We start from the raw sequence: 15,188 nt of genomic DNA, 5'->3' as shown, positions 1-15,188 counted from the left end.
TGATGTCTCCTTTGCTACAAAGGACCAGAGCTTTCAGTGGGAGGCCCTTGGATCCCTTTATTAACTGGCAAGCAACATGGACTTGTTTTGTTGTTTAAGCTTTAGAGCTGAGGACAGAGTGTCTGGAACACCCCATAATCACCAACCCGCATACTGAAGATTGGGTCAGTTTGTAAAAACGGTTGATTCAGTAGGGTTCATGCCAGTGTCCTTTATACATTTTTTATCTTTCTGACCAAAAAAGATAAAGAGTATATAGCATTTAATTTAATATTTAAGCTAAACTAAATATATATATGTATATATGTGTATATATGTATATATATGTATATATATGTGTATATACATATACATATACATATATACACATTTAGTATGTATAAAATGTACATGAAGGTAAAGAGTATATATTACTTCATTTAACTTAATTTTCAAGCCTGGTCTATATTCTTATTCCCAGCATAACTATTAAATCCAAGAAGGCAGAGGAGGAGAAGAAGAAAAGACAAAACCATGGATATCTCAGATGTTAAAAGGTGAGTCACAGTTCGCTTCATCCTAGGTAGAAAGAAGTCTGTAGTGTTAACTCTGGTTGGGTGGTTTACAGACCTAAGAAGTTTCCATTCTTACCCATTTCTTACTGTATGTAAGTCCAGCCTGGTTTGTACTCCTCCACGGCGGAATAATACTTACACCCTCCATCTATGTCCTTCCTTCTAGTTGTAGCTGTCTTTCTACTGTGAGTTTATTTGCGTAATTAACACACTGATTTATTTTGTCCTGACAGCCTCGGGCAGTGGTACTGGGGGTACAAAAGTTTAAGTCAAACAAATACTTTTGAAAACGAATCACCCAGGATTCCTTTCTTTTCAGATTCTCTTGAAGTCAGATAATAGGAATTCTAGGGACTATCCACTCGAGACAAAAAAATAAAAAGGAAAAGAAAAGAAAAGGTTTTATAGCCAACGATGATCTACATAAACTTTAATGCCCTTTAAGATCATGTGCCTTGCGGTCAGCTAATTTTTCTCGGAAGGTCTCTGAGATGAATGAGTGTATTCTCATGTGTCAGCCAGTAATAAAGGCTAACAAGGGGTGACCCTGAAAAATATGTTGACCAGGGTTCTCTACTATCAGATTACGAGTGGAGGGTGTTGGATTGTTCATAAAATGCTTTTGATCTTTGCTGAGACTAAGTTGCTAAGCCAGCCAGACTTTGGGATTCAGAAAATCTACTCTGTGAAGCCAAACTTAAACTCACAATGGTCCTAATTAAGGACCAGTGAGTTAAATTGGGTATGTAGAGGCCAATTTTTTTTTTAAAATAAAGAACATTTGTTCAGAGTAAAGCTGCCATCAGGCTTTTACTCCTTGTACAGGTTTCCCTTTTACAACTCTGCCCAAGTAAACCAGCCAAATTCCAGAATCTCACCAGGAACACCAGCATGAATTAATACTAAGTCTGAATTACACGATAATTTGGAAATAGCACTTCCTTAATGACCATCAAGAATTTGCAAACAAAACAAAGCACTAATGGCTAACCAGGTATGGCCTAGAAAAACACTGATCACTTGACATGCAAAAGGTGACACCCAGCATATTCAAAGGAACACTATTCAGGAGGGAGGGGGCCTGAGTCCTCTGTTTTATCTGTGTGGGCTTGTACAAGTCAGTTAAGCTTTCTAGTCCTCTCTTTTCTCTTTTTGTAAAATGAGGGCCATATGCTAATAATCTCTATCTCCTTTCTGGCTCCCAAATTCTAATTTACATCTCTAAATCACTTAAAGCACAGTGTCTCTACGAAAACTAATCTTGCTAAACTGATTCCGACATAACTTTAGTTGACTTATTTAAGTAGGTTAAGCATCCCCACATTAGGAGCTCTGGATCATGTTCTCCCTATTAATTTTCTCATAAATAGCACAGAAGTAAGTTGCAACCCAGTTTTGCCTGCAGTGTCATAAAATCTGAATTAGTTGAATTTAAACTGGTGAAGTGTGCATATGTGTTAGGTTAAAAGCCAGTATCAACTCATCGTGCATGCTCTTTCCCGGGTCATTGCCTCTTTCTCTGAACCATCTGCCCAGGAAATTGTAAATTGCCCACCACTTCCACCAACACGCCCGACTCCTGAAAGTCTGACTCCAGACGGTGTCTCTCCTGAACTCCAAGCTGATGTTTAATAACAATGTCCACCACTCCCTGAATGCCTCTTCCAAGTCTGGTGCTAAGCTGTCATTTTACCAACGTGGTGTCGACGTCGACCGCAGCTCTGCAGGGTGGCCTTGCTATCTCTACTCTCGATGAGGAAACTGAGACTCAGAGAGGCCATGTAACGGATCAGAGTCACGCAGATGGCCGTTGTCAAAGCCATGATTCTAATCCAGGTCTTGCTGCTGCAGGAATCCATGTTCTTTTGACTATCTCACTAGCGTGAACACTATAGACTCAAAAATCGCGATCACTGTTCTGGATCAAAGTCTTCTTCTTCAGATAGACAGGGGCAGGTTGGCAAGAAAGGCACTCGTGCAGGAAGGACAGCTCTGGTCAAGAGCAGAGGAGGGGGATGCTGTAAAGGCATGTCTGGGCCAGCCTGGAAATAGCTTCGCGGGCCTGGACAAGGCAAGTCAGCATGGGGCATCAAAGGATTTCCAGAGCGAGCAGGGAATGATGTCTGTCATCAGTTTTACATTTTAGCAGAAACATTCTGGAAATGACTTTAAGACTAGTTTAGAAAGAAAGAAAGAGAGGGGTGCCTGAGCAGGGTAGTCAGTTGAGCGTCCGACTTCAGCTCAGGTCGTGATCTTGTGGTCTGTGGGTTTGAGCCCCGCATCAGGCTGTGTGCTGACAGCGCGGAGCCTGGAGCCTGCTTCTGTTTCTGTGTGTGTGCCTCTCTCTGCCCTTCCCCCGCTCACACCTTCTCTCTCTCTCTCTCTCTCTCTCTCCCTCTCTCCCTCTCTCCCTCTCAAAAATAAACATTTAAAACAAAAGAAAAAAGAAAAGAGAAAAAAAAGAAAAGAAAAAACATAAGCAGTACGAAGATCATTGAGGAAGCTATTCTACAAGCACAAAGAGAGGAGATTCAGCCTGAACTAGGACAGTGACAGAAGGAAGGGATAAAAAAAGGATGCAGAACTTGGCACACAATTAAATTGGGTAAATGGATAAGGATGAGGTTATATCGACCCCAAAGCAACTGTGATTTGTCTTTATCTTGCTAGCCCGCAGAGTATGCCTCTAGGGTACATGTCTTGCAAAGCCCACCTCCTCATAGGAGAAAGTCACTCACTGCTCTGGATTGTACCAGACCCAAAACATGCAAAGCTAGAATGTCTGGATCCTACTGAATTATTTCTGTGTCTTCTCTACTTTTTTTTTTTTTTTTAATTTTTTTTTCAACGTTTATTTATTTTTGGGACAGAGAGAGACAGAGCATGAACGGGGGAGGGGCAGAGAGAGAGGGAGACACAGAATCGGAAACAGGCTCCAGGCTCTGAGCCATCAGCCCGGAGCCCGGCGCGGGGCTCGAACTCACAGACCGCGAGATCGCGACCTGGCTGAAGTCAGACGCTCAACCGACTGCGCCACCCAGGCGCCCCGTCTTCTCTACTTTTAAGAAGAGAGGGTCCATAGTACAGGATTTCCTGTCCTTGAATGTCTGTGTCTTCGAAGAGACTCCAGGTAGGAAAGAAAAGGAGCTAAGCCGCTGCGGGGTATAGAAAACCGGAAGACACGCTTGGAGTGTCCAAATGCGTATCTCAGCCCACAACCTGGGGAAGTAATGACATGGTCTAGGTTAGTGGGAGCTCAGATCTCTGTCCTCAGCTTCTGGCTCCACATCCATGAGCCAAATGTAGCCCAAATTCAGTATTTCCGAATTTCTCAGCACCCAGGTCCGAGCAACCTCCGTCTGTCACCTGAATTCTTACGGTCACCTCCTAATTGGTCTTCCCACATCCACCATGGCTCCCACGCCCCGACCATTCTCAACACCAAACGCCCAAACCTCTTAAAACCTATCAGACCGTCTCACCCTTCTGCCCCAAACTACCCAATGGCTCCATGGCCAAAGTCCCTCCAATGGCCGTAAGGCCCCGCATGTCCCGGCAGCTCGCAGTCACTGACCTCATCTCCTCTGGTTCCTTCATCCCCCTTGGGTCCAGCCTCATTGGCTTCCTCGCTCCACAGATCATGCCTAACACATGCCTTCGCACTGTTTTCTTTCTCTGCCTAGCACGCTCTTCCCCCAGATACCCGTGAGCCCCACTTCCCTCATTTCCCTGAGTTTTGTCCGAACGTAGCCTCTTGGGGCGCCTGGGTGGCTAAGTCGGTTGAGCATCCAGCTCTTGATTTGGGCTCAGGTCATGATCTCACGGTTCGTGGGTTTGAGCCCCAAGTCGGGCTCTGTGCTGACATAACAAAGCCTGCTTGGGATTCTCTCTCTCCCTGTCCCTCTCCCGCTAGCACTCTCTCTCTCTCGAAATAAATAAATAGAACCTAAAATGTGTGTGTGTGTGTGTGTGTGTGTGTGTGTGTGTGAAATGTAGCCTCTGCAGTGAGTCATAACCGGGGCCACCTTACAGAAAATTGCAAACCTCCCCGCTACACTGCCTCGAGCACAGATGCTTTCCCCAACACAGTTACACTGCTTTATGTTGCTCCAAGTTATTATTACAAGTTAACATACTGTTATGGGTTGAATTATGCACCCCCCCCCCAAAGATGCTGAAGTCCTAATCCCCAGTATATGGGATTGTGGATGTAACTTTTTGGGGAAAAGGGTCTTCCCAGATGATTGAGTTAAGTTGGGGTCTTCAAAGTGGGCCCTACGCCAATGGGGCCGGTGTCCTTATTCAAAGGGGAAATTAGGACACAGAGACACAGGCGTTCCCTGTGAGGATGGAGGCAGAGGTTGGGATGATACTGCTACAAGCCAACCGAGCACCAGAAGCTAGGGAAGAGCCTAGAACAGATTCTTCCTCACGGCCCTGAGCAGGAGCCAGCCCAACTAACACCTTGATCTTGAACTTCTAGCCTCCAGAACTGGGAGACAAAAGATTTCTGTTGTCTCCGTCACCCAGTTTGTGGTATTTTGTTAGGGCAGACCTAACAAGCTGCCTATCCTTTGTGTTTATGATTTGGTCTTCACCCCCAAAGGTAAGCTTCCCAGGGGCAGGGATTTGTTGATTTATCTTTGCCATCCCGTCTCCAGCAGTACACGAATCAATAACCCTGCCCCAGACCACACTTCTAGCCTTTTCTCCCACCTCTCTCTGAGACAAAATCCTTTCGACCTTTGCCCCAAATACCAGGGACTTTGATACCTTCTTAACTCTGCTTATGCGGTTTCCTCTACCCGGGATGCCCATCCACCCCTTCTCTGCCCCTTAACATCACCTTATCAGTTAAGACTCATCCGTGTCATTCCTTCAGTGACGAGTTTCCTCTGCTCCCCTCTTCTGCTTTATTATTCATGTGGCTGTGCCTCTCTGCCTGTAAACCGTGACCCCTTTGAGTTCTGGAATCCTATCCTATTAATCTTCCTATCCCCGGAACCTGGCCCAGTGACTGGCACACCAGAGGTGCTTAGTAAACGTTTGCTGGATTGAATTAAATCTGTATCCCGCAGCTTTTGCCCTTGCTGCCTTTCCCTCGACTGCTAGCCACAGCAGGGTACAAGAGGATTAGACAGGACTTTGCAGAGCAGAACTCAGATTAGAGCGTCGGAGCGCTACGGGGCTGCGCCTCTCGGCAGACCCTTTGTCTCGGTGCAATCTCGTGAGAGCTTCTTAAATTGGAACAGTCGGCGACGTTGTACCCAAACCACTCAGCTAAGCCCTAGGAGACGTTGGCCAGAATTCACAGCAACACAAACAGCTCAATCAAAGGAGAAGGTGTGCAAATCCTCTTACTTTTTATAAACTAGAGCAAGTATCCTGTTGGGGGAAAAAGACAGTTCTTTGAGACGGCACTTCCCAGGATGCTGGGCGAGAAGGTACTGGCTTTGATTCCAGGTAATGGTCTCATGTCTGTTTTCCCTTCTGCCCATAGATCTTTCCAGTGGGCCGGTGTTGTAAAGGCCACATGCGTCCACTCATCTTCGCAGAGAGGATGAATTGGAACCAGCTCCAGAGGTGACGGGTATGTTTGGTGTGGCCAGTGCTCATTTAACCTATTTGAATACTCAAGGGAATGTAATCAGAAAAGGCGGGAATAGACTCCATCCCCCCAGAAACTCGAGCTGAAAGGAGCTAAAATATCAAACATGCATTCTAAGGAATCACTATTGCTTCTCAGAAGGTTCTCTGCCCCTCTGTTTTTTCTAAAAGGCATCCCAGTCTTGCAGTCATTACCACAACAGCGGAGTGAGCCCAGGGAACAGTAGGAAACTTCAGATAGCATTATTTAAATCCTCACTCCTTGTAGGTACCATCTTGGTGAGGTTAGCTTCAAATTCATAAGAATAAGTGCTTTTGCCCATCCTAATTCTGTGCATTTGACATTTTCTTTCTTTTTTTTTTTTATGTTTTCATTTATTTTTGAGAGAGAGAGAGACAGAGCGCGAGCAAGGGAGGGGCAGAGAGAAAGGGAGACACAGAATCCAAAGCAGACTCCGGGCTCTGAGTGGTCAGCACAGAGCCTGATGCGGGGCTCGAACTCACAAACCGTGAGCTCATGACCTGAGCTGACGTGGGACGCTTCACCGACTGAGCCACCCAGGCGCCCTGACAGTAACACATTTTCAAATGTCCAGTTAATTGTGTTCACGTGGGTCATTCAGTCGTGGGCCCAAACTAAACACTTACACAGTACCAAGCACTGTGCTGGTCTCCAGTGCGTCAAAACGGGGGGCTTCTGTTTTTCATGTTACACATAAAGCTGATGCAACAATAACTTACTAGGCACCTACATTGTTCCCAGCAAAATGTAATCAACTTTGTGATTTTGACTAAAGAGTTGCACTCACATTGTTAGTAATTCAACTCAGCCCTGTCCTTGGTCCCCTCAAAGTCATGGGAAGTAATGTTTTGATCGTTGTTTGTACCTTGATCCTATGATACTTTGAGTTGTTATTATTATTGTTGTTGTTGCTGGCAGTGGAAGGCCCTCATCCAGTGAGACTAGTAGTTTTTAACATTTTGGTGGTTATATTCTCCTTTCAGAGCAGAGAAGGCCAGGTGCCCTCTCTCCAGAAAAAATCCACATGTTTCACACACTCATAATTTTAGATGCAAAAAGTTAACAGACCCTCTAGAGCAGAGTCAGTAGACTTTTTCCGTAAAGGCCAGATAGTAAATATTTTAGACTTTATGGACCGAGAGGCAAAGAATGGATATTATGCAGTGGAGACATTTGTCCCTCCCCCCAAACCCATGGGACATACGTTCCAAGACCCCCAGTGGGTGCCTGAAACCACAGATAGTACTGAACGTTATTATACTGTTTTTTCCTATACTTACATACCTATGATGGAGTTTAATTTATAAATGAAGCACAGGTTCTAGAACAATCGTAACAATATACTGTAATTAAAGTTAGGTGAATGTGGTCTCTCCCGCGCGCTCTTAAAATATCTTACTGTGCTGTACTCACCCTTCTTGTGATGTCACAAAATGAGAAAATGCCTACGCGATGAGAGGAAGTGAGGTGGGCGACGTAAGCATCGTGACGCAGCGTTAGGCTGCTCTTGACCTCCTGACCTTCTGACTGTATCTCAGAAGGAGCGTCATCTGCTTCCTGACCACCGTTGACTGCAGGCAACCGAAGCTGTGGGAAAGCAAAACCGCAGCAATTTTTAATTGATAAAATCCAAACTATAGCAATTGAGTATAGGTTTTCGTAATGAAAATATATCACTTAATCACGGCTCCAAGTTAGTATCCCTTATCATCAAATCAGTTGACAATGTTCATCTGTAAAAGCCATCCTTAGCTTGAGGATGGTAAAACCCAGGCAGTGGCCTGGATTTGGCCGGTGGGCCTTAGGTTTGCTAATCGCTGCTGTGAGTTCCACCCAGAGGAAAAGACCCAGGTCCAGACTGTTTTCAGGAAGCCCTGCTGAGAGTAGTTACAGGCACGGCCAGGATCAGCAATGCTGTTCGTGGCCCTCCATCTTGGTGGCAGGGGACAAGCTCACACAGTGGCCTTCCCTGGAGCCGGCAAGGATTCCTGGCACAGCACTCCCGCGCACGGAAGGGCTGGCTGGCAGCTGAATTAGGGTCCCATTTCTTCTGCACGGAGTTGCAACCAAGAACGCATGGTGTAGTAAATTCTATTAACCTACATTCTGTGACCTCAATAAAACTTTCTCAATAATCAGCAAGAATAACAATGCACATGAAAAGAAATTCCTTTGCCCAGTGTTTGCAAGTTGAAATGTAAAAAGCACATCAGTGGATAAGGCTTTTTAACGAATAAAATCATTTCCTTAATCGGCAGTTAACTTTCAATCAATACTCACTCCCAGAAACCCCAAAAAACACCACCTCGCCAATTTAAAAGAGCTTAGAATAAACCATAATAAACTAATCAAGAGGCAGGGTTCAACAAAAAATGATTATGCAGAAATTTTAGCCTTGAACTCACATAGTTCATCTGTGTCTCCTAAAAACATGCCATGGTAGCAGTCAATCACAAGAGAAATGTAATTCTATGTAATGTTTTCGGGCCTATAATGTCTGGAAAGCTTAGGCCACTAGGAAGAGGCACAGACGCTTTTCATTGTTGGTTAGAACCCATTGCTTCGTTTCAATAATGGTTAAATAAATAAATAAGTAGATAAATGCAGCTCCCTTGACTGGCTGGCCGAGCGGCACAATCTGAGCGTCAAACTTGACACAAGTTCTCCACCTAGTGGATGTTTCAAAAGATGTGCAATAAAATAAAAACTGCGCAGGCTTGTGGAGGTTCCTCACAAAATTCAAAATAGATCTACCCTATGACCCAGCAATAGCACTGCTAGGAATTTACCCAAGGGATACAGGAGTGCTGATGCATAGGGGCACTTGTATCCCAATGTTTATAGCAGCACTTTCAACAATAGCCAAATTATGGAAAAAGCCTAAATGTCCATCAGTTGACAAATGGATAAAGAAGATGTGGTTTATATATACAATGGAATACTACTTGGCAATGAGAAAGAATGAAATATGGAGTTTTGTAGAAACATGGATGGAACTGGAGGGTATTGTGCTGAGTGAAATCAGTCAGGAAGAGAAGGACAGATATCATGTTTTCATTCATATGTGGATCTTGAGAAACTTAGAAGACCTTGGGGGAGGGGAAGGGGAAAAAACAGTTACAAACAGAAAGGCAGGGAGGCAAGCCATAAGAGACTCTTAAATACTGAGAACAAACCGAGGGTGGAAGGGGGGGGGGTGTTGGGGAAGGGGAAAATGGGTGATGGGCATTGAGGAGGGCACCTGTTGGGATGAGCACTGGGTGTTGTACGTAAGCGACGAACCTCGGGAATCTACCCCGAAAACAAAGAGCACGCTTTACACACTGTATGTTAGCCAATTTGACAATAAATTGGAATACAGACAAAAAAAAGAATAGACACAGAGACAGAGATGCACACAGGGAAGTGGAAAGCATTCTGCGTGGCGATCGGTGACGACATATGAGATGTTCATCTTTCTTCACTTACATTTTTCCTCTTTCTTCTGTATCTCTTCCTACCTTAGGCCAGGTTCCCCAGGAATGACTCAGAGATAGACACTTGCAAGCGGGACATTAATTGGGGATTACTCGCAGGAAAAGCCCCCGTGAGGGAATGCAGGGAGCAGCCCCGGGCAGTGGGGGCGGTTGGACTGGGACCCAGGCGCCTGCCCCACGTGGCCGTTGGAGGGGTGGTCCCACACCAGGGCTCAGCACTGCTCTTGGTTGGACACTTGAGGCACCACTGCCCCGGTGAGTGGGAGCCACAGTGCCGGACCCACTCCTTGCCCCCAATCCTGCCACCCTCGCTACTTCATCTGCGGGTCCGTGTGGCCAGCGCTGGGTGGCCAATGATGAAGCTGGTTGACTCCAGCTTAAGTGAGCCATTCCCTGCTTATTTAACGCCTCATGTATGGTGGATGCTCCCTGGTGGCCTTTCATGTGCGAAACAGCCTGGGGCGCCTGGGTGGCTAGGTCAGTGGGTCAAGCATCCAGTTTTTGATTTCGGCTGAGCTCATGATCTTAACGGTTTGTGAGTTTGAGCCCCACGTTGGGCTCTGCACTGGCGGGGCAGAGCCTCCTTGGATTCTCTCTCTCTCTCTCTCTCTCTCTCTCTCTCTCTCTCCTTTTCTCTCTGCCCCTCCCCCTCCTCAAAATAAATAAACATTTTTTTTTTTTAGAAAAAGGAAACAAAGCCCTTCACACCTGGTGTCCATCCACCTGCTTCTGCCCCAGACCCGCTTGTCCCTTGGTGGCCCACAGGCTTTCTCTTTGCGGACCTCTGACCGAGCAGCCAAGCCATCTGTCACTGTTGATGAGTCCACGTGCCTCCAGCCATTCTCCTTACACACGAAGTGGACGATTAGATGTGTCATCCAACTCGCTGCCCCTTGGGTTTCCCCCTCACCTCTGTCTTCAGGGCCAGCCCGAGGGGCTGTAGTGCGGCTACTGTTAAGTCTTAGCTTGTATCTTTCCCACTCCGACCCATCTGTAAATTTGGCTTGGCTTTTCTCCACCTCCATCACCCTGCTCATAACGGACCCCTGCCCCCACCGTGCAGCCATAGGTACGGATGAGGGGAAGGACGAAATGGGAGTCAGAAGCCCCACCTTTTGTACCTCAAACTGGAAATCCCACCTTTTCTACCTCAATGCGGGGTGATAAAATGAAGGACACGGAGAATCAGAAGAACAGGAGAGTATTAAGAATGGGTTGAAAGGGAGAAGTAACAGGGTGCCTGGGTGGCTCGGTCGGTCAAGCATCTGACTCTTAATTTCAGCTCACGATCTCACGGTTTCGTGGGATCGAGCCGCACATCAGGCTCTGTGCTGTGCGGAGCCTGCTTGGGATTCTCTGTCCCCCTCTCTCTGCCCTTCCTCCCACTCGGACTCTCTCTCTCTCTCCAAGTAAATAAATAAACTTTTAAAAGATCAAAAAAAGACACAAGGAAGAAGTAACTGCACTAAAGGTTACATCTGGGATGTAGAAGAACAAGTGGAGAATCGAAAACTTCCTTCGCTTGCCTCCCACGCTTCGTGCTGACTCTCCAGCTCTCTCTACTCCTTCCCAGATTCCTTTGGCTCCTCGTTGGAGTTGGCGTCACCCAGAGCCCGGTGCCAGGACCACTCCTCTTTCCTTGTCACCCTTGATGTCCCCCGGTGTCATGGCTTCAAGTGTCTTCTGTGTTCCAAGTACCAGATTTAAATGTCCAGCCCAGACCTCCTCCTGCCCACTTGTACACTTCGCTGCTCATTCGCCACCTGACTCCGCCTGGCTAAAGGGCCTCTCAGGTTCAGCCGCTGGACTGCCACACTAGGTTGCCTACAGCCAAGTTCCTGACACCCACCCCCCCACCCGGGCTTCTCCCATCTCTGTAAACATCAGCTTTGGTTTTTCAAGTTGCTCCGGCCGAAAACTTGGAGGGGTCCTTGACTCCTCTTTTCCTTCCCCCCACTCCCCGGATCCAGATGCAAATCCTGTCAGTTATATTCTTAGAACACGTCCAGAATCCAACCTCTTTCACCACTCCTGCAGCCACCCCTGCGGTTCAGGCCACCATTGGCCCCTGTCTTCCTGTCATGTCTGAACGGATCTGGTGTCTGCCTTTGCTCCTGCCATTTATTCTCCACACGCAGCCAACACCAGGCTGTTGAACAGAAGCTGAGCTGTGTGGTTTTCCTGCTTTAAGCCCTCCATCCATCAGCTCCCCCACATACTCAGAGGACGAGCCAAAGTCGTCACCTGGACCCATGATGCTCTGCACAACCTGGCCTCTCCCCTCCTCAAACAACACAGGCAAGGCCGTCCCACTCATCCTTCCCACTTCCCGGAGTGCTCCTTCCCAGAAGTCTGCACAGGTCCCTCCCTTACCTCTTCCAGGTCTTTATTCAATTTATTGAGTTATTTATTTTTAAAGTAGGCTTCATACCTAGCACAGAGCCCAGTGTGGGGCTTGAACTCACAAACCCAAGATCAAGACCTGAGCTGAGATCGAGTTGCTCAACTGAGCCACCCAGGCGCCCCCAGTTCTTTATTCAAATGCCACCTTTTCAGAAACGTCTCCCCTGTACCTTCTGATTTAAAATGGGTAAAAACAACTCTACTTGGGATGCCTGGGTGGCTCAGTTGATTAAGCTTCCAACTTCGGCTCAGGTCATGATCTCACAGTTCATGAGTTCGAGCCCCACATCGGGCTCTGTGCTGACAGCTCGGAGCCTGGAGCCTGGAGCCTGGAGCCTGCTTTGGATTCTGTGTCTCCCTCTCTCTACCCCTCCCCAGCTTGCACTCTGTGTCTCTGTCTTTCTCAAAACTAAACATAAAAAAAAATTTTAAAAACTCTACTTGTTCTCCCCTTTAGAGGGTTCAGTGGTGGCCCCCGAAAAGATACACATACATCCTAACCTCCAGAATCTATGATTGTGCCCTTATTTGGCAGAGGGTCTTTGCAGATGTAATCAAATTATAGATCTTGAAATGAGATCATCTTGGATTACCTGGGTGGACTCTAAACCCAATGACAAGTTTCCTTGTAAGAGAAGACACAGACTCCCAGAAGAGGGGAGGTGTGAAGACAGATGACTACACAACATAAAACGCACTGATCATGTTTATTGACTTTCTACCCTACTACTCTATGAGCTACAAGAAGGCAGAGATTTTTATCAGTTTTGTTCACTGCTGTGTTACCAGAGTCGAAGACAGTGCCTGGTTCCAGTGCCTACTTTGGGGTTAGAGTTCAATGAATATGTGTTAATTAGGTAAGCCGAGAGAGGAATAAATGAATGAGTAATGTCATCCCTGATATTGTGCCTGAGTGAACAGAAGAATGATGGCTCCATTGATCAAAACAGGAGAGAAGGAGAAATCATAATTAGAACGGAGATGGGGGTAGCTAGACATGTGCGATGTAGGGCATGTTCGGTTCGATAGGACGTAACTACAAGTAGAAATGTACACACAGCCACAGCTTATGATGGCTCAACTTAGGAGTTCTTGACTTTGCAGTGGTGTAAAAGCGAAATGCATGAAGTCAAAACCATGCTTGGAATTTCGAATTTGGAATATTTCCCAGGCTAGCGATACGCGGGACGATTTTCTCTCGTGATGCCGGGCAGGGGGCCGTGGCTGTAGCTCCGGGTCACCAAGCGGTCGCAGGGGTCAACCAGAGACACACCTACGGCCATTCTGCACCCGCACAGCCATTCTGGTTTTCACTTTCAGTACAGTGTTCAACACATCATGTAAGATAGTCAACACTTTATTGTAAAATGGGCTTTGTGTTGGGTGATTTTGCCCAGCTACAGGCTAATGTAAGTGTTCTGAGCACGCTTGAGGTCACCTAGGCTAAGCTATGATGTTCAAGAACTCAGGTGTATTAAAAGCATTTTCAACTTCATGACATTTTCTACGTGCAGTGGACTTTTGGGCACATAACCCCCATTGTGAACGGAAGAAGATCTGTGTACATTTTCACTAATTTCGGATTTACTTATCCAGCCAATTCCAAAAGAATTTTGGAAGACTTACTCTATTTAATAACACATAATAAGACAAAAACAGAAGAAAACTGACAGGCTTTGGGGACGTAGGACTGATGTTTGGTTGAAATGTCCGTGTGGAGATACATAGATTAGTGATCAGATTTCAAAGATGAGACTTCAAAATCCTATTTTAGCTAGCCTCTCTTGCACCAGATGTTTTATTGCATAAATTCCAAATTGATTTATTGACCGACTGATGGACCGATTTTACCTCTCATCTTTTCCCTTTTCTGTATACTGAGGCAATATTCGTGGTCAGGAAAGCAGGCGAGATTCAAATTACATCAAGGGTAAGGGAAGAGCAATAGCTCTAGAAAGTTTCAGAGATTCACAGTAGAAGCTGAATCCGTCAGCTAGCCTCAGACCTCGTGCACCCCTTAAAGAACTGACCTCCCCCGAACGCCCCCTGCAGGAGGCCCGCGGAGGAACCAGTGCGCACCTTGGGGCACATGGGGGTGCTATTCCAACCGTGGCCGGCTTTTATTCCCCACCCTCTTCCGCTCCCCATTTAATGAGGCACTTCCACTAGTGAAGGTGTTTTCCAAATAATTTTTTGCCCTGCCCCTCTTGCTTGTTGGAAGGAAGGAAGGAAGGAAGGAAGGAAGGAAGGAAGGAAAGAAAGAAAGAAAGAAAGAAAGAAAGAAAGAAAGAAAGAAAGAAAGAAAAGGAAGGAGAAAGAAAGAAAAAGAAAAGAAATGGAAAGAAAAGAAAGAAAAGAGGCAGGAGAAGAAAGGGAAAGAGAAAGAAAAAGAAAGAAAGGGAAAGAAAGAAAGAAAGAAAGAAAGAGAAAACGAAAAAGCTCCTCACACTAGTTCACATTATAAATGGAATAGAGGGGCGCCTGGGTGGCTCAGTCGGTTAAGCGCCCGACTTCAGCTCAGGTCACGATCTCGCGGTCCGTGGGTTCCAGCCCCACGTTGGGCTCTGGGCTAATGGCTCAGAGCCTGAAGCCTGTTTCCGATTCTGTGTCTCCCTCTCTCTCTGCCCCTCCCCCGTTCATGCTCTGTCTCTCCCTGTCTCAAAAATAAATAAACGTTAAAAAAAAAAAAATTTTTTTTAAATAAAAAAAAAATAAATGGAATAGATGTCTCCTCTCTACAATTGCCTTTAAAATTTTTAGGACATTTCTTTTCTATGTCTATTTATGTTTGAGAGAAAGAGAGAGAGACTCACAGAGTATGAGTTGGGGAGGGTCAGAGAGAGAAGGAGACACAGAATCTGAAGCAGGCTCCCGAGCCGAAGTCGGACCCTCAACTGACTGAGCTACCCAGGGGCCCCAGGATATCTTTCAAATGATAGAATGTCAGTGAGAAAGATACATATAAGAGTCAGATTTCTTTTTTTTTTTTTTTTAAGTTTATCTTGAGAGAGAGAGTACGCAAGCAGGGGGAGGGCGGAAAGAGCAGGGGAGAGGGAGAGAGAATCCCAAGCAGGCTCCCCATGGGGAGGGAGCCAGCAGGGAGCCCCCCGGGGGCTTGAACTCATG

At 46.3% G+C, this 15,188-nt stretch overlaps 1 long non-coding RNA gene across 2 annotated transcripts in view; it reads left to right on the top strand.

The window, feature by feature from the left end:
* LOC115506384 overlaps nt 1-15,188 on the top strand; it is a 55,858-nt gene that overhangs the window by 37,922 nt on the left and 2,748 nt on the right. For both annotated transcript variants that reach the window (XR_004343168.1, XR_004343169.1), the window contains 2 exons: nt 461-536; nt 6,055-6,144. This is a non-coding gene — a long non-coding RNA (uncharacterized LOC115506384). The remainder of the gene's footprint in view (nt 1-460; nt 537-6,054; nt 6,145-15,188) is intronic.

Source organism: Lynx canadensis, chromosome F2 (assembly GCF_007474595.2).
Source record: "Lynx canadensis isolate LIC74 chromosome F2, mLynCan4.pri.v2, whole genome shotgun sequence".
In the NCBI taxonomy this organism is placed as follows: domain Eukaryota; kingdom Metazoa; phylum Chordata; class Mammalia; order Carnivora; family Felidae; genus Lynx; species Lynx canadensis.
The sequence above is the reverse complement of the archived record's forward strand: the minus strand, read 5'-3'. Positions and strand labels throughout refer to the sequence as shown.